The following is a 20,406-nucleotide window of genomic DNA, read 5'->3' as shown; positions in this document are numbered from 1 at the left end:
ATTTTCATGTATAAAGTTCATGTTAGATTTCTATAAAATTAATATAACTACAACAACATTGTATACAACTTTGATACAAAATTCAAGACTTAAATAATCGCTCAAATTTTTGTATATGAAATGTGTATATCTTGCTTAAGGCTTAAAAAATTTGCTTAAATTTTGTGTATGAAAAACGTATGAAATGTGTATATCTCGATCAAGCCTTAAACATTGCACTCAAAAATTTATGTATGAGAATGGTATGCAATGTGTATATCTCGCTCAAGACTTAGAATTTCATTCACATTTTTCGTATATAAAGTTCATATTAGGCTTCTGTAAAATTAATACAACTACAACAACATTGTGACAACTTTCGTACAATATTCAAAGCTTAAAGTTTTCGCTCACAATTTTGTGTATGAAAATTGTGTTAAAGATTTCGCTCACACATATACATTCCATACATTTTTTGTACAACTTTCATACACAAAAATTTGTGGTAATTTTTTAAGCATTTGAGCAAAAACAAAATTATTTTTAAAAAAAATAAATTCTTAAAAAATTATAAAAAAATTATTATTTTTAAATATATTTAAAAAAAACGAAAAATATATGAAAATCCGTCATGTTTTGTAAAACATCGTTATGTTTTGTTAATAAGGAAAACGATCTATGTATTTTGTAATAAAAAGTCTTAAGTAGGTATCCTATGTTATTTTACCTACCGAAAAATACAGTAATGCATGACGGTAGTTTTGCGTTTGGTTGATTTGGTCGGTTTTGATTTTCAATTTATAAATACGTAAAGTGATTAAAAGATCAAAATAAATTTTGCTTTCTATTTCGTAGCTCACTTGAGTCTTCCAATTGAATGCTTTAATTATAATTATTTCATTTTGGTTTCTACAAATCAATTGGCATATATTTGAACAAAACTATTATTTTTAAAAGAGAAATATATTTTTGTCTAATGGCAAGGCCATTTTTGTCATTTGGCTCTTGCCATTCGCCAAATGACATTAATTAGGGGATGCATCTTTGTCATTTGGCTAATTGCAAGGCTATTTTTTGATCCACTAGACTAACGGCGAAAGCTTTTTTATGTAAATAATGAAATGGAGAACAAAATTATGTTATTTCGAATAGTTTAAAAGGAAAAATGACCCTTCTGTTTTGTTGATATGCTTTTCTGAAGCTCTTGGCTAAGGATCTTTGAATTTTTATGTATTTTCTTAAAAAAATTGTTACGTATAGAAAGTCAAATCCCTTTTTGCATAAAAAGACTGGGAAGCGTCGTTTTGATAAAAATAGGCGAACTTATGTTCCTCAAAGTTGCTTGTATTCCAAGTTCAACGTGATTATTTAGTGGGATATTTAATTTTGGCCAAAGTGACAAAGATTGGTGAGAATACTAGACAACTTGACATAGCAAAAAGAAGTGAAATGGTCACATGGTCACCACATTTAGGTTCTTTCCTTAAAGCTAGACACCAATGGTTATTGGTGGTGTTGATGCCGCCCGCTTTATTTGTTTCCATTATTTTTCTGCCAAACAACTCACTCACTATATGGCGTGGGGGTGGGGCGAGATGTACTTATTCATAGCTAACTTAATTGACCATACTTATTACTTATTAGCCTCTATTTGTCCTTTCGTTAGTTCTAGTGGCCCTTATGTTACAAGATTTTGATGTCCGTTCATTTCTACGAGCAAAAGGTTGGATCTTAAAAAGCATAATTAGATACACAGGCGAAACTAGGATTTGAAACTTATACGTTCAGAATTTTAGCTCTTTTAAGTTATTGGGTTCTAGATTAATATGAATATTAAATAAATTTATTAAGAAATAAAGTACAGTATTTGAAGCAAAATTAACCTACTCCACCCCTGGTGACAAACATTAACTTGGCCTAATAGTGTATCAAAATCTTTGTTCCTATATTCATGGCGACCTCCCTAGAAAGAACTGAAAAAACAAACAAAGAGGTTAAAACTCACATTCCCAACACTTATAGACTGTTTTGTATATGTATTTAATTTCTGTACATCATTTTTTGCCGCTATCAGGCTATTGAAGCTAACAACTAGCAACAGCTAATTGCAAGTGTGGAATGAGCTGAGGCGGATCCACCCTTTAAGGTGGGGTGCCATGACACCCTCTCGATTAATAAATTTTTTATATACTTATGTTGTAATTTGCTTAAATTAGGTTAAATATTTGATCATGTCACCCCCAATCGTAAATTAGACAAAGGCGTCACGGTTGGCTGACACAAGTTTGAATCTATCTTGAACATTTTTCGACTCCTATTTTTCTTTGCGCTGTTTACTTCTTTTGTACCAGTAATTTCCTTTTCGACCCTCCCAATTGTCTATTTATCTTTTTATTATTTATATTGACTTTCCTCTTTTCTATTATTTTATCTGTGATCTCTAGCGAGAACACACAAATGGAAACTTCAAAATCCCTTAAATTAAGCATTTATCTTAATCTCAAATATGTGAGTATTTAAATTGAAAAACTTGGGTCTCAATGGGAATTTTGGATTGAGATCAAAATTCAAACTTTTTTTTTATATATAATTTCTTTTGTTTATTACTCCCTCCGTCCATGTTTACTTGTCTAGATTTGACTTGGGACACTCTTAATAAGCAATAAATAACATGAGAAATGAATTGGAGTACTTAATAATAAAATGAGAAATGAATTAGAGTGCGTATAATTTCAATTTAAATCACTTTTACTACTTAAATTGTGATGAAAATTTCGTAATCACTGCTCAAAAAAACATGAAATTTATGATTTATTTTTGAGAACTTGTAGTTTATCTAATTCTACATTTACTTATGGGGTGTATTTACCTATTGAAGAGTTTTTCTATTATTTTTCTTATTTTGATTGGTGTAATTCTCTTATTGAATATGTTATTTTACTTGTGCAAATTTTTTTTTTTTTATATACATAAGAGATGCAAGTCCCTGGTGAAAATGTTGATTTTACTTCTGTTGTTAATGGGTGTTAGTGAGTGTGATTCCTTGTTTAAGATGCTAATTATGTTCGTTTCTTGATTTTTGAGATGTAATTTTCATATTTGCAAATAAAAAAAAGCCTATTAATTTGACCCGAATAAATTAAAAAGAGATGGACCCGACTCAAATATATGTTTCTAACAAGATGTACATTGAAGAAAATAGTGACACCTGTCACCTTCAAATTCTAGATCCGCCTCTGGGAATGAGTAATCTTAAAAACAAATAAGTGATTAGTAACGCTTACAATCAATTTATATTACAGTGCAAAATTAAATATCTATTCTAAGTTGGTTGAAGTTGCCAAATAGATGACTTCTCATTATACATTTTGCTATGTTTAGACATGTTTCATAATAGTGCTATAAAAATTACTCTTTGCTTTTTAAATGTATATATATACCTTAACTAATTTGAATAAATAAACCTATTTGTATATATTTTGTGAATAAAGTTTACTGCATGCACAATTTCTAAGAAGGCTAAATACCTAGATAGCCCCTTAAATTTGACATCATTTGTAAGTTAGACATATAAACTTAACTAGTGACCAGATATACACATTAACTTGACAAATATGAGTCTCATTAACACTTCAGTTCATGAGTTCATCTGGGTGAATTTCACTTGCTGTTGACATGTCTAAGAGACAAATGAATCAGTGACGATTGTCATTTGAAAAAAAAAAATCACCTGCAATTATATATTTTTTAAAAGAATACATATAATCCTCTTCAATCTTCTCTCTTGTATACATTCCCAGTCTTGTTCTACGTTAATCCCAAACCCCTTGTCCAATCTTCTTCTCTATTAATCCCTCCCCATGGCCCCACCCTCTTCTTCTTCTGCCATAACACCCCCGCACAGACATAAATTGTTGACTCCTTCATTGTATTGCTTAAATGCTTGACCTGGCTTCTTTATTTAAAGGATTCTCTTGGAAATCTTAGTCCCAACTAACTTTGTCTTCTTGAGACTTTACATCACCATTTTTATGTTTCTCTATTTTATTCAAACAAGATTTCTCTTCCTTTTATTTTAAATTTGATCTCTTGTTTAAGTAAAAGGCTCAAATCCAATTTTGACGCAGATTGTAAGATAAATCTTTTTTCATGTGAGCCTGTAAATTAAATTAATTAGTCAATCCATAATGAAACACATTTTATAGTTCATGAATAAGCATTAAATGTTTTATTTGCGGTATTTATGTGGGTGAAGTAGGAGCGAACGAATTTGAGAAAATCAGGGAAGGAGGAAGATGAAATCGTGGGACTCACATGAAATGTACATTGAAAGTAAAAAAAAATGACAATGAGAAATTAAAACTAAGAAAAAATCTTAATTAAGTCATCCACGCGCTCATTTGTGAGTGAAGAACTCACAACTTGTCATGTCAGCATGAGTTGCCTATAAGACACATATTTGCCAAGTTAAAGTGTGTATCTGGTCACTAGCTAAATTTATATGCCTAACTTATAGATTGTGTCAAGTTTAAGGGGCTATCTATTTAGCCTTCTAAGAAGATATAAACCAATGCTCATGAAATTTGAACAACTTTTTAAATAAAGAAATGAAGTATAATAATATCTGTGAGTGGGGAATCTAATGCAGGCCAACTTTACAAAAGGCGTGGATTTGGTGTCCTCAAAGACGGCTTAAATACTCAGCTTATAAGTTACGTTTTAAATTTGAGAGGTGATTCATACTCATGGACCAAAGCCAATATTCTCACCGCCAGGGGTTGCGAATCTGAGATTTAAACTTCGGTAGATTCCTAAACGATTTTAAGTTAAATACAATACTGAATGTATTCAATCAAATATTTAATAGATGTTTTTCCTCTCGAAATAAAGTCAAAATATAATCATAATTATTTTACTTTTCCTGAAAGTAAAATATAATTCTCTTTTACATTTGACTATTCTTTTTATTGGAGGAAAGGATTTTGACCTCTATTATTCAGGGCCAGCCAGAGGGCCAAGCCATCAAAGCGGAGGCTTTAGGCCCAAAAACTAGTGCATTTGTCCGCGCTTCGCACAGTTATAAAAATACCTCCTTAAATTCACGAAACAAATTTTAAAATATTCTAAAGATTCTTTTTAGTGTTTCAATCCAATTAAATAGGATTTTTAGTTTAAATTCATGTTGGTGTCAATGCTTCGTTTTTTTTTTCTTTTTGTAATATTGGATGTCATTAAAAACGTTTTAACGATAAATATGATTTAGTTTAATTTTTTTATTTTACTCTTAATGACATGATTTTAACCCAATAAAAAATTCATCGCTTATTTAAGATCATAAATTTTAAAAATAATTTTTTTAGTTTTATGACATATTTATCACATTCATATACAATAGCTGATAGGCTACAGTCTACATATTATACTATTAATTAAGAAACAACAATTATACATAATAGCTTTCGAAAATAATATTCTATATAGTTTTGTACTAATGTTAGCTTTCAGGATTAATCAAAGGAAACTACTGCTTTGAGAAACTGTACAAACTTACAAAGGATAGGAGAATAACCAACGCGGTTTATGTTCTTATAGTAAAAACCTAAACAGGGAAAAAGCAAATGAAAAAAAGACTTGAAAAAATATCTTACAAAGAAAATGGAGTCCATCTCTACATGATTTAGCGGCTTGATTACTATATTCATCCGTTTGATTATCTTCTTCAACCGACTTTAGAAGAGGCTTGTCTCCATGACCTTAGGATTTCTCTTACTTGAAGCATTATGTTTGCCCCGAATTTGGGAAATCAATTGAATTTGTATGCGGGTATAGGATATGTGCTTGGATCTTGATATATGTTTGATAGTGGAAAATAAGCGTGTGAGTATTTAGTAATAAAACGGCTAATAACGATAATTTGCTCGATTTGCTATGGACATGAACATTTAGAAGCTCCGTTCAATACTTAATGGAAGAAGCACAATATAAATGGAAATAAATGGCCTTGGCCGGATCAAATATTGAGGGAGAGAGATTGTGTATATGAGCTCTTTTATCATAAATGTTCTTGGAAAGTAAAGGAGTCAACCCCCAAAGGAGGGGGATGTGCTCTTATTTATAGTGGTGCCTCTATGGGCCTCTTCCCATACAAATGATTAGAATAATAATAAAAAGGACAGCTCTGAGAAGATTTTGTGGGATTAGGTTGGCCGTACGATCTGACACACGCATGGTTGGTGGTTGACCATGGCATGACGCTACCGACGCGTGGCAACCGCGTAACGGATCTCCCGGATCAACGGCCATGACCAAAACGGACTAACGGCCAGGATTTCCCGGACTAACGGCCACGATTTCCCGGACCAACGGCCACGATCAATTCGGACCAACGACTATGATCAAACGGACCAACGACCACGATCAATTCGGACCAACGGCCATGATCAAACGGACCAACGGCCACGATCAATTCGGCTATGGAGAAATCGGGCCAGATGACGATCTTCCCTCTTTTCCTTCGATCTCTGGTCTTACCGGTTCTAACATATGTCCGATTTTTACCATATACAGATAGCCCCCACACTTTCCGGACCGTAGTTTTATCGGAGTAACGGGAAGTGGATGAATCACGGCTTCATTTCATTCTTCCTCCATTTTATTTTCTTCACTTCACTTTATTCTCTCTTCATTTCGTCACCTCTAATCATCTTCCATCTCAGATTTGTTGCTGATTTAACCGTTTATCCCCTTTGGTTCATCGCTTATATTATAAACGGTGGAAGTCTCGGAGGGTCACCCTTGAGCAAGCCGGGCATGGTTTCGCGGATCTTTCGGCCCTGATACTTGAAGCTAAGAGGGTCGAGGAAGAAGCTAAGAGAGCCCTCGAGACTGACTCCCGCGACTCCGAGCGGACAATGTCCGAACACTCCGGATCCAGCCATACCGGATAGACCAGGGGCTGTACTTAGCCTTTTGTTTTTTGCTTTTGTAGGGGTTTCCGGTGTAAAGACCTTCGCATAAATGGAACACGCATTTTTCTTGATTTTCTTTATTCTTTTGCTTGAATATCTGTTATGACCTTCGCCCGAGTTGTTGGTCCGATTTAAGGGCAAGTAGACTCGGAGTCATTATTCCGCGCTGTGCCTGAATATTGGCTTTTCTCTTCATCCAGTATGTTTTGTCCGGAAATTTGATGGAGTTTTTGCCCGTGGGACTTATCTTATGCTTTGTGAATTCAGACGTCTCCGAATCACGATAGGCATTTTTAGGGCCGGTATTTTTCGGACACCTGAATCTCAGCCTTAACTAAATTTCGATGTAATAGTCTCTGTTTGAGGGGTTAACGATTTTGGCTCGGTTCACTATGACCTTGTTGCCTTTGTCAAATTTCGACCGTAGTGCCCGGAACAGGGTATACGAATGAAGTAATGCCGAAATACGACGATAATCATCGGGGTATTTTAACAAGAAGACATTCGAGATATCGTTATCCGAACTTTCGATGATTTTTGTATTGCAAGTATTTGTATAAGATACGAGAATTTTGTTTCCTTCTGTTTTTGCCGTAGCTAATACTGTTTGGACACGATTCATTCTGATCGTTTGGTCCTTTCATCGACACCGAATGCAGAAGGTCCGGTTTTGGTTTTGCCGTAGCAAATATTGGGGGGACACGATTCATTTTGATCGTTTGGTCCTTACACCGAAGGCTATGGCCGGTGGCCGGGCCTTGGATTTGCCGTAGCAAATGTGAAATGGGACACGATTCATTATGATCGTTTGGTCCTTACATCAGAGGCTATGGCCGGTGGCCGGGCCTTAGTTTTGTCGTAGCAAATGTTGAATGGGACACGATTCATTATGATCGTTTGGTCTTTACATCGGAGGCTATGGCCGGTGGCCGGGCCTTAGTTTTGCCGTAGAAAATGTTGAATGGGACACGATTCATTATGATCGTTTGGTCCTTACATCGGAGGCTATGGCCGGTGGCCGGGCCTTAGTTTTGCCGTAGCAAATGTTGAGCTTCTCCGTTTGTTGTGATCGGTGTCATCTTTGGTGTGGCATAGTACTCCCCTAGCACTTATCCGAGCTGCAAGATCTGGCGAGCGCTATCAAGCCCCCACTTGTAGGTCGTGACCCCGAGTTCCCGGGCGTTTGCCCTTATCTTTGTTAAGTAACACGTTGTACTTGTTGCCTCATTAAAAACCTTGTCGAGAAACCCATTTTGGGACAAAACCGTACTAAGGAAAAGAGTGCAACACGCGTTTTCAGACCTAGATCCTAACTTTATCCGGTACTCGACTTCCTGCAAAAAGAAAAAGGTTAAACATGAGGTGTCCATACCTTAGCAGTAATATCCCTTCAAATGAGCCACATTCCAGTTGTTGCCCAATCGCTGCCCGTCCACGGATTCCAGCTGATACGATCTTTGCCCGTTACCCCGGTTATCTTGTACGGTCTTTCCCAGTTTGGACCCAATTTTCCTCCGTTGGGATTCTTGGTGCTCAAGGTAACTTTCCGAAGCACCAAGTCCCCTACTTATAAATGCCAAAAATTGGCTCTCTGATTGTAGTACCTTTCTATTCTCTACTTCTGGGCTGTAATACGGACCAACGCGTTTTCGCGAAGTTCATCCATGAGATCGAGTTTCACAGCCGTGGCCTCCTCGTTTAACTCCTCGATGGAATACCTAAACCGGGGACTCGACCCGTTTATTACCCCCGCCCGGAGAAATGACTCGGGCCACCCCTTGATTTTTCCGACCTGAAGCTTGGTTCTCGAGAGTATGGCCGATACCTTTCCCTCGATGGTCCGGCCTCTGGTTCGTAATTCTTTCGTGATCTCTCCGAGCTTTTGTCCATTTTTACGGCCCCCGGGGGAAGCTCGAGTTGGTCATCCTCTATCCGAATTTTTGACTCGTATAGGTTATGGACATCCGCCTAGGTCATGGCCTCGTATTCCAGCAAGCTTTCCTTTAATTTGAACGAAGCCGTCGAGCCCTGAACATTGAGCCCCTTTGTGAAAGCTTGTGCGGCCCATTCCTCCGGAACCGGGGGGGAGCTCCATTCGTTCCCTTTGGAACCGGTTGACAAATTCACGCAATAACTCCTCGTCTCTTTGGGCTATACGGAAAATATCCGTCTTTCGAGCCTGCACCTTTTTTGCTCCGGCATGTGCTTTTATGAAGGCATCGGCGAGCATTTCGAAAGAAGTGATTGAATACTCAGGCAAATGATCGTACCAAGTCAATGCTCCTTTTGACAGAGTTTCCCCGAACGTTTTCAGCAACACGGATTCTATTTCATCCTCCTCCATATCATTGCCTTTTATAGCACAGGTGTATGAGGTCACGTGTTCGTGAGGGTCCGTTGTGCCGTCATATTTTTGGATATCCGGCATTTTGAACCTCTTCGGGATCAATTTCGGAGCTGCACTCGGAGGAAAAGGCCTTTGGATGTACCTCTTTGAATCCGGCCCTTTCAAAATCGGCGGAGCCCCCGGGATTTGATCCACCCGAGAGTTGTATGTCTCCACCCTTTTTTCGGTCGAGTCCACCCGCTTCGCCAACGTTTCGAGCATTCTCAGAACCTCGGTGGATGAACCAGCTCCGGAGCCATTGCTTTCAACCCTCCGTGCCTCATCTCTTCTGGGTTCAGCAGCACCCTTCGCCTTTACCGGGGTCGTTTTATCTCTTTCGTTTTGCAACTGGGCTATTACGATTCCCTGTTCGGCAATCGCCGCTCTCTGTTCCTGCAACATTTCAAAAATTAAACGCAAGTCAATATTCTCATTCGGGGTATCCGGTTCTTTCCGGAGTTGTGTCCCGGACAAAGTAATAGAATTGTTAGTGGGGTTTGGCAATCCTCGTGGCCCGCTGTCTTCATTTTCGGCCACGATCTCGTTGTTGTTGACGTGACCAGATTGCCCACTGTTAGCCATTTGGTTAGTTTTTTCAGAAACGAACAGTAGATGTTTCTGATTTTGATGGGTGAGATAGAGATCAAGATCAAAGACCACTATTATCCTAGCCCCACGGTGGGCGCCAAACTGTTTGCCCCGAATTTGGGAAATCAATTGAATTTGTATGCGGGTATAGGATATGTGCTTGGATCTTGATATATGTTTGATAGTGAAAAATAAGCGTGTGAGTATTTAGTAATAAAACGGCTAATAACGATAATTTGCTCGATTTGCTATGGACATGAACATTTAGAAGCTCCGTTCAATACTTAATGGAAGAAGCACAATATAAATGGAAATAAATGGCCTAGGCCGGATCAAATATTGAGGGAGAGAGATTGTGTACATGAGCTCTTTTATCATAAATGTTCTTGGAAAGTAAAGGAGCCAACCCCCAAAGGAGGGGGATGTGCTCTTATTTATAGTGGTGCCTCTATGGGCCTCTTCCCATACAAATGATTATAATAATAATAAAAAGGACAACTCTGAGTAGATTTTGTGGGATTAGGTTGGCCGTACGATCTGACACACGCATGGTTGGTGGTTGACCATGGCAGAACGCTACCGACGCGTGGCAACCGCGTAACGGATCTCCCGGATCAACGGCCATGACCAAAACGGACTAACGGCCAGGATTTCCCGGACTAATGGCCACGATTTCCCGGACCAACGGCCACGATCAATTCAGACCAACGACCACGATCAATTCGGACCAACGGCCATGATCAAACGGACCAACGGCCACGATCAATTCGGCTATGGAGAAATCGGACCAGATGACGATCTTCCCTCTTTTCCTTCGATCTCTGGTCTTACCGGTTTTAACATATGTCCGATTTTTACCGTATAGACATTACTTGATTTTTATGAATTGCTCTTTGCCTTCAAAGAAAATTTTAAACAATGAATCTAATATTATATACCAAACATTATTTTGAATTACTTTAAAAAAAGGGTGAAAATTCTATGAACAAACGAGAGTTATAGTATACCAAATCCAAAATAGCAACAAAAATATTAGAATATCATAAGGTGAAGAGACAAAGAGTTAAATAGCCTCATCAGAAAAAGCTTACAGATAGTTAAATAAAAGTAATTAGTATTTTTATAGAAAAGAATTCTTTGCTTATTTTCTCACCTCAGAAACCTCCAACCTTCATATTCATTAGCCTGGGGAAAATTTGATGTCTGAAAATAAGAAAAAGTTAAAAAGGATGAACATAGTATAATGACATTGAAATATAAAATATGTGTAGGGAAAAAAACGCAAGGCAATAAGAGTCGTTCCTAATCAACATAGAGCTGTCTACACTTGTTCTTTATCTTCATATTGAAATGTAGTATTTGGTAATTAAAGAGGTTTAATGAATTTAAATGCGATATAAGTTACAAGTGAGGGAGCAAATAATGGGAGTTAATACTCAAAAATAGAGGAAGACTCCAAGCATTCCCATAAAGGAGGAATATGAAAGTTTGAAAACTATTATTGGAAAAGTAATTTCTTTATGGTTGTATTATATCATGTTTAACGTATTTTGCTATATTAACATTGTGAATGTTGATCATTAATTATTAAATTTTTTATTAGAAAAAACGAAGTCATTGATTAAACATTTAATACATATGTTTATTGCATTTACATGTTAACATTCATTTCGTATGTAATGTTCATGCTATTGACTCTTCATCTTCTTAATTTATTACTACAATTCTTTTTTTTTTTTAATTGTCTTTATATGGGCTTTGAAATATAGTTAATGATAAAAATGATGGAGAAAATGTCAAAAAAAAAGAAAGAGAAAAAAGATGTAAAATTTACTTGGCATAACTTACATTATTATCTATTTATGGAACATAACTAAACTTTACAATAATTGTATTTAGTAGCTAAAATATAACATATTTACTTCCTATAGCTATCACTTTTTTACCACTCATCTGATAACTACCCGCACCCCTAAATTTAAGCAAAAAAAAAAAGTCTCTCTCTCCTACCCCCCTAAATACACGCCATTATGCCCAATATTCGTTAATTTCGTCCAATTTCAAATCAGTTTTATAATAGTTCAACTTCCTTATTTATCTCTAATTAACAACTCATTAATTTCACTCATAATTCAAATCTAATTCCCAAAAAAGGTAAGATTCTATACTGATTTTTACGTTTCACCGTGTATTTAACTTATATTTTCATTTTTTTTTTGTTTGAATCAACAATGCAACTCTAAATAATTAATTATCACTGTTTGTTCTTGGTTGTTTTTTGTTAGATTCAAGTGAAATGGCTAAGAAAGCTTCTACTCCGATGAGGACTAGAGGTATAGAACCCAAATTTTCAATTCCTAATGTTTTGGATTGATATTTTAATAGTTGTTTTTCATATTTATGTTTTAGCTATATTTTTAATTGTATTTTGATTATTATGTTCAATATTACTTATTCTGGTTTCTGTTGACTATATTTCAGATATATTTTTCATATATTTTGACTATATTTTAGAAAAATTTCAGAAAAATAAAAAAAATAAAAAAGTTGCAGTGAAAATGTCGCTACCTCAATTATGACTATATTTTAATTGTATTTTGAATATTATGTTCAATGTTACTTATTCTGGTTTCTATTGACTATATTTGAGATATATTTTTCATATATTTTTCAAAATTTCAGAAAAATCAAAAAATTTAAAAAGTTGCAGTGAAAACGTTGTTCCCTTAATTATGAACTCAACTTGAATTCGATATTTCAACAGATGAATTCAAATATATATTCGTCGTTTAAAACGAGCTCTGTTCACTGGTTTGATATTGTTATTTTTCAAAGTTTTTTGATGAACTAGTTTTTGAACCCCCTTTTTTTTATTAAAAATATGAATGTAATTTTTTAATTCAATTTTTTTTTTGAATTTGTTAGCTGTTTGAATGAGATATGAGATCAGATATGGAATTGGAGGATATTTGCATGAATCAGGGAACATTAAAAACTGATTTAATTTAAATTGGAATAGATTTTATTTTCATAAATATAGCACTTTCAGTTTTCCCAGCGTGTGTATTTCCGTTATATATATCCTATATTTAAGTCGACGCATCTACTAGCTAAATATAGGTCCTCCAGCTACGAATTGTAAATGTAGAATATGTAGTTATAGGTTGTTAGAAGGAGCTAAAAGGTAACTGTTTGTGAATTTTTTTCAAAAAAGATACATGACAATGAAGGTCATTGAAATGTGTCACATATGATTGTCTATTCCTAACTTTATATTATATATAGATTTTTGGGCCCCCATTTTTTTCATCTAGTGTTCGATACTTGTATTGAATTTTCAGATTAATTCGATTTCGAGACACGCAAGGTCGGTTAAAGAGGGAAGCACTCCCTAGCAAGATTTTTTTGTTCTGAAGCTCGAACCCAGGACCTTTAGTTAAGGAAGGATGAGGCCTTTTTGTTGACACCCAATTTTGTCCCGCCTCTCCTCCGAAATACATATTTGCGCTTCTGATATTTTAAAAAAAAAAAAAAAAAATAATAATATATATTATGTTTACTATAGTTATTAGTCTCTTATCAATAACGACGTTTTATTATTCTGTTACAACTATTATTATTATCATTACTATTATTATTATTATTATTAATAACTATTATTATTACTATTATTGATATTATTATTAATTTATTAACGTTTTGTCACTATCAATAATTGTTATTTATTATTGTTATCTTATTATTAATTATTATCATCTTTATTATTATTATCAATTATTATCATTTTAATTATCAATGTTTGTTATCTACTATTATTATTATATCTATTATTTTTTTATCACCATTATCATCAACATTATCATTATTACCATTATCATTATTGTTATCATTATTAGCAGTACTATTACCGCTAGTCATTCGCTACGGTTATTTAGTATTATTGAAACTGGCATTTCTCGGCGTTTTATCAACTTCCGCATACACATCACATTTATTTCGCACATTTAAAATGATAGCGTTTTATTTATTGTCAAAATATTATTGCACGGTCATTGCAGCATCATGTAATTTTATTATCCGGATCTTTTATAATTACATATTTCCGTATTAGGTGATATTCTGGCACCCTTAGTACATCGTTAATCAAAATGGGTCTCTTATTCAAATTTAGAAGCCAAACTATTTCTTGCAGTCAGTCCGTATTTTGACTTACCGAACCCCAAATCAAAGTCCGATTAACTCCTAATATTTTTTGGACTAGCCCATATTTTGTCCCAAAATTTTAGATCGGTCATTGTTCTAATTCACTAGCCCGTTCTTCAAATACCCGGTCTAAAAATCGACCCGGTCCACAAATGGACCGGGTCCGGCCCATTTTCAATTCAAAATAAGGGGAAACCCTAAGGGTTTACCCTCATTTTTTTCGTTCCCCCGCCGCACCTTCATCATTCTCCTCCTCTCTCCTCCTCATCTTCTCCATCTCCGCTCCCACGTTACCCTCTGACACCCCCACGCCTCCACCACGCCCTGTCCCCCACGCTCCTCTGCCATCCCCACGTTGCTCTGTCCGCTCTTCAACACAAAAACCTAAAGAACCCTATAAATAGTGTTGTAGTGGAATTGAAAAGGGGGAGGAGTTTCGGATTAGTGAAAACCCCCAAGAACCTGGAGATTTTTCATGAAATTCCCCAAGAACTAAGTTCTCAGCCGCACAAAACCCCCTAAAAATTGAGTCCTTTAGCCTGAATTCCACAGAAATTGAAAGCTTGCGTTTTGTCGCTAAAAATCCCTTAAGCAAAAAATTTTAATCTTAGCAGTCTTGTTTACTTCTGGATATTGAGTTTAAAAGTGTTCGAGCGGATATCGAAGCCCTGCCCCACTTTGCTGCACCCGAAGAAGGTAATTCTCCATTCCCTCTTTTTATTTCTGCTGTATTTTCTGCTGCCCTGTGTTATTTAGTTATTGTTCTGTGATTCAAGCGTGTTAGGTAAGCTATTTTAGTTTGATAGATAAGCCTGGGCTGGTTTATTTGTGCGATTAAGCATGTTTAAGTATGATAATAGAGTTTGGTTTGCTTAAGTATGTGAGCTACACTTCCTTTAGTGGATTTCAGTTTTAACGGTTTAATGCGTGGTTGTGTGTTTATAGGCTAAGTTCGAGTCATGTTTAGCTAGATATGCTTCCGCGTATGGTTAATTCATTTTTATACAGTTTAAACCATGTTCTGTGCAGTTCAGTTTCCTGTTTTAGTTCCAGCATTTTTAGTTATGGTTTATTCGTTGAGTTTCAGCATGAATTAATCTTGTTCCATAGTGGCTCTAGCCGAATCTTGGCCTTTTCCTGCGAAGCACGAATAGTTTATGGATTTTCTTAATACTCCATATAAGTTTAAAAAATGAGTTTAGTTTAAGTGGACAAACTTATTCCAAAGATTATGGGTTGTCGATCAAGTATTCAACAGTATGATCTCATGTTAGCCGCTTAAATGGTTTGCCTCCATGTTTCGTGTTAATGTTTTAAGGTAGTTTGAATTGTTAGTTTCTTGCATATTTCGCCGCTAGTCCTTATCCCATTATGTATGTGATTCAAGTGTAGTAGTGTAGTTCAGAGCGGCTTGAACTTTGATCTTTATTTGTTTGAAGTATTAATCTGTCAGCAAGTAGATCTATGTAGTATGTTCTGTGTCTATCGTTAGCCACATTTATCGATTACATACTAATCTTTTTTCTTTTGTTTTTATGCATGACCACCGCGTGCGAGTCCGAGGAACTCATCTTCTTCCGCATTCGATGTTGGGCCAAAGCCCAACGAAACACTCTATCGAGTCAGCCCCATCAGTTGTGTAAAATGATTTTGGGCCGAGGCCCATAACCGCAACAACAATGCACAACAATTGGCCTGAAATGGGCCGATCCATTTAATTCCTCTCCTCCTCTATTTTATGCTCCGTTGAGCATTTTGCTTTGGTATTGAATGACTAATGCTTTGCCTTGTTTCGTTTTCTTAATATTAGATGAATCCTAGTAGATTAGTGGGGATGATGTTAGTAGTAACGGATAGTTAAATTAAAGGAGAAACCAATAGTTAGTTCCCTAGTTTTAAGTTCTTATGTTAAAATTATTTAAAGTTTTCTTTTATACAAATTATTATATTTTCCCTAAATCTGATTTTAAGTAATATTCTTATATCTTCTTTAAAACCTTAACAACCTTTCCTAGCCCCCTTTTCTTAAAATTCAAAGTACCTTCTTTAGCATTAATTAATTAACCTAAGTTTGACCGGATAACCGTAGTTAAACGGATTCTAAAGGATGCCTAACCCCTTCCCTTTAGGATAATATAGAACCCTTACTCAGAATCACATTGGTTAAGCAGACTATTAACAGAGGTTTAGTTTTAACTTTGCCTTAGTTAACCTCTAGGTGTCCTAATTCACCGTTAAATTAATTAGGTGGCGACTCCTTAAAACAAAGCATAATAGGAATCTCCAATATGTTGTACTCCACTTCAATCAGGTTAAAATGGGGTATAACAGCTTGGCGACTCTGCTTGGGATATTTAGGTTCTTAACCATCACAAACTTAGGTTAATAATTAATTGCATGTTTTCTTTATTTTTGCCTTATTGTTGCTTTTATTGTTTTCTTTTGTGCTTTTAAGTGACTGTTTTGTTATGTGGAATTTTTCTATGTTACTGCTTTCTTTAACTGGCATTCCGTTCATATTTCCTCCATTTTTGGAAAAACTCACACTATCACACGTACACGCGAGGTGTGTTTTGCGCACCCGCAAATTTCTTCGTAGAATCCAAATTTTAGGAGAGTTGGCGTATGCGCGGGGTGTCCGAATAACGGTGACCGCGTAGCCTTCTCACTCGAGTAGTCCGCTCGGGAACCTTGAGTCTAGTAAGCCAAATCCTAGAAAAACTTAAGATAGAGCTATGCCACCAATTCTATTTAAGTCATGCATGCATAAACCTTAGGTGGGTTGGTCCTTGGTATCGACTCCACAATTAGGAAACTTACCAAATTGTCGACGGGTTTTATAACCCAACGACCAAACAAGCATATCGTGTGTAACGTGATAATGATAGAAAGATCCAAGCCTATCCATGACATATCGAGTTTGGGAATCATTTCCTTTTGTAGGATGGTTTTCGACACCCCCCAAGTTCTGAAATTTATAATTGCTCGGCTTTAAACATGAAATTTGCTTTTGTGAACCGAGTCCTTGGATTATTGGGACAAGTAAATATTTTGAGTTCGAGTTAGTTGTCATTGTCGGTGAAAAACTGCTTGAGTGATTGTTGACTAGGACATGATCCCATTACTTTCCTTCTTCTTTAAACTTGTTTCTAGTGTAATTGCATGCCTAGATAATTTTCATTAGTGCCTGATCAGCCCTGTTTCTACCATCAGTCTGTGACACTGTTCCTTGGTATTTGGTGTAGCCTTCACTTTGTTTGTTGGTGCTACGTTGTGATTTCTGAATTCCTTAGCTTATATATGTGTGCATCATCCTATGTCTCGCAATCTCTAGCTTCCATTGAATATGCCCAAGTGAATGAATTGCTTCTTATCCTGTAATACAGAAATTGTTTTGTTAAAAGTAAAGGAAATGAATATCATGTTCATCACTGTTAAAGGAAGCTAAAAATGATTTGGATATCAAACCTTGTGTGACTATATTTCAGCTTTAAAATGCATACAAATTCTGCCTTGTGTCCTGTTTGTTCTCTTCTTTTTAGATAGCTGCCGGTATGTTGATTTAAAAAAAAAAAAAAAGGAGGCAGATCCTTCCTTACAAACCATGAGCTGTGTTTAATATGAGATATATATTTATTTGATCTTTCCTTATCAAGAGTGTTGATTAAAACTGTTGAAATCTAGCACCAAGCTTTGAATTACCATATCAGTGGGTAATGTCTGTGGCCATTGCTTTTGTCTAAATAGACTGAGTCTCATTATTGCAGTTGTGTGATTATGTTACTTGGACATTTGCTATTAGCAAATTAAAGATCTTTTATATAAAGAGACTCTTTCCTGCATGAAGTATATTTTTCATTTGATTTGAGGCGATCTTTTACTGGTTAAAGAATATGTTATCTCTGGCCAATTTTGGGACTGGTAACTTAATGAACAATTGTTGTGATAAACTGTGTAAAGCTTCTATAGCATGACTAGTTAAACTTGACTGAGATGAAGCGAATTGTTTCATTGCCTTTGAGAATATTGTACTTTGGTTGCTTTTGAGGAACAAGGGTTGTGTGTTGAATTGTTAACATTTTTTTGCTCTCTGTGACCTGTTGCTATCTGATTTCTGGTATTTATGATAAAACAATTGTTGACCACATTTTGAATGGACTTGCTGTTGTACTTTAAGGCATCATATGCTACATTGGGATTTTTAGTTTACACATGAGGAAAGTCCTGCAGTTGCCTGATGTTGTTTGCGGTATTATCTTTTAGAATTCCCTAAGATGGTTGAATTTCAGAATTCTCAACAAGTGTGAATGTATGTTAGGCTAATGGTCGTGCATGTATGAACTTGGTTCCGGTTGGGTATAGCTGTTCTCAGTGCTTGTGAGTTTCAGTATTCTTGCCATTTTGGACAGTTGAGTTAGTCTAATGTGGGGTTGAAGTACTAAGGTAGAGTTGAAGTAAGTTTCTTACATTTATTCTAGTAGAAGCTTTGGGTAGTAGCCTATAGAAATGGATCTTATGGGTTGTTTCATTGCTGTCTATGATAGCTGCTTCCCTTAAGTGCATCTGGATTAAAGTTGCAATACAAGTTAAGTTTATCAAGTCTGGGTGAATATGATATAGGTCTAGTCTGTGGACTTATTTTAGTTTAAGATACTTTTGAGGTCTAGTTTGGCATTAAGTATGAGTTATGCTCAAGCGACTCTAGATTGGGAATGGCTAAAGTTTAATGATCCTTTGTTTTAGCTTCATCTCTTGTCTAAACAAGTTCCCCAGAAAAGAATTTCAAAGTTTTCAGTTTTCAAACTTATTAATTCATGAGTTGTAGATGTGCATGCTTGATGTTCCTTATTAATAGTATTTGTTAAATAGTTGAAATATGTTCTCTAAACTCAGTTTGAGACTTGAAGGCACAAATATCATCCTGTTTTTCAAAGTAGTTGTTTTCTTTTATGATTGCCAATCAAATGTTCTAAGAGGTGTTCTCATTTGTTGATCAGGGGATTAGCTAAATGATTTTAAAAGGCCAAAAGAAGTCTTTATAACAGAGTCACATCAGTTCTCCATTGGGGTGTCTTTATTTGCTTTGTAAACCAGTAAAGACTTCATTATTTTTTCCTTCTGAATTTTAGTTCTATAAATCTCCCAAGTCAATTAGTTCAAATACTCACCTGATTCTAAAACTGATCTGCTTTACCTCTCTGAATATGTTTGACTTAGCAAATGATCTCCCTCATAACCTCCATGTTTAGTTGGTAATGAATCCCATGATAAATGTAAGGTGACCTGAATCATTCTTTTTCTTTCCTCAGTAACTATTAAAGACCTGACTGGCTCGAATCTTTGTAGAATTAGTATGTGATTAATTTTCTTCACCTGTATGATGGTTCTTTATTATGTGATCTTAAATTTTCTTCCTCACATGTTCCTGCTATTAGCACCTATTCATGGAAATGCTGTACAATTACATATGTGCCTCCCTCTATATTCTCCTTGTTATTAGCATATGTATGTTTTAATGTTGACATGGATATAGATCTGCCTGTATGCTCTCTTTTTACTATTAAGAGGAATTAGAATACTCCTAGCTTCTTCACCCCTTCTTCTTTGCATGACTTGGGGACTGTTAAATCTCAAAATATCCCTGAGTCTGCTGCTGAATTCTTGGGAATATTGCTGCACTTCTGAGGGCTTACAGTTTCTTCTGTCCTGATGCTTGACAAGAAATTGGTGAACCTGGCAGTGTATTTGGTTGTTTTGCCCATCTATCACAGTTGGTTGTATGCATAGCTGCTGCATGTTGCTGCTGTTTTGTTGTGATTGACCTTTGTTGCTGTGTTTTACTCTTGAGATTTGGCCAAAATGTTGTGTGTTTATCAAATTCAGAAGATGGCTATCTGCTGCTACTTGCTACTATCTGGGGTATGCATAGCTGCTGCATGTTGCTGCTGTTTATGTTTCCTGTTTTCTTTGCATGATCTGAGGTGCTTACATCCCAATATCTCCTTGAATTGCTGTCTTGTTGCTGCATTTTGAGACTGGACCACCTGCTACATCTTAAAGGGTCTAGGGAGCTGTGTTTGTGGTTCATTTTGTTAATGAAAAGCTGGTATGTTTAGTTGATTGATCCTGAGAATAGATACCTTATTTGAGTTGGTATATTTAGACAAGCTATTGCTTTAAACGAGGAGAGCAGTTGCTGCACTTTGAGCACTCGTTTAATTGCTGCACCCAATACTTTGAAACAAAGGTTGTATGTGATTTTGAAGTTTGCTGTCAACTGTT

This window comes from Lycium barbarum, chromosome 3, assembly GCF_019175385.1.
Source record: "Lycium barbarum isolate Lr01 chromosome 3, ASM1917538v2, whole genome shotgun sequence".
Lineage (NCBI taxonomy): Eukaryota > Viridiplantae > Streptophyta > Magnoliopsida > Solanales > Solanaceae > Lycium > Lycium barbarum.
This window is presented reverse-complemented; position numbering follows the sequence as displayed.